Raw genomic sequence first — 231 nt, 5'->3', positions numbered from 1 at the left:
GATCCTCTCTTGGAACACAGGGTCAAGGAACATATTGACATCTAATACTGTAATATCAGAACTCACTGTCATGTCCGGAGGAATTTGCTTTATTCACATAGTAGTTTTTTTTTTTAAGTATATTTTTTTTGGCTTTTATGCCTTTATTTGATAGGACAACTGGAGAGAGACAGGAAAGGGGGACAGAGAGAGGGGATGACACGCAGCATAGGGCCGCAGGTCGGATTCGAA

At 41.1% G+C, this 231-nt stretch overlaps 1 protein-coding gene across 1 annotated transcript in view; it reads right to left on the bottom strand.

Annotated features, from left to right (window-relative positions):
• Window positions 1-231, bottom strand: part of LOC118330032 — a 19,537-nt gene that overhangs the window by 6,107 nt on the left and 13,199 nt on the right. The gene's annotated exons all lie outside the window — the stretch shown is intronic.

This window comes from Morone saxatilis, unplaced genomic scaffold, assembly GCF_004916995.1.
Source record: "Morone saxatilis isolate NCDOM2014 unplaced genomic scaffold, NCSU_SB_2.0 Contig2, whole genome shotgun sequence".
Taxonomy (NCBI): Eukaryota; Metazoa; Chordata; class Actinopteri; family Moronidae; genus Morone; species Morone saxatilis.
Note: the sequence above shows the minus strand (reverse complement) of the source record. Positions and strands in the feature narration are given on the sequence as shown.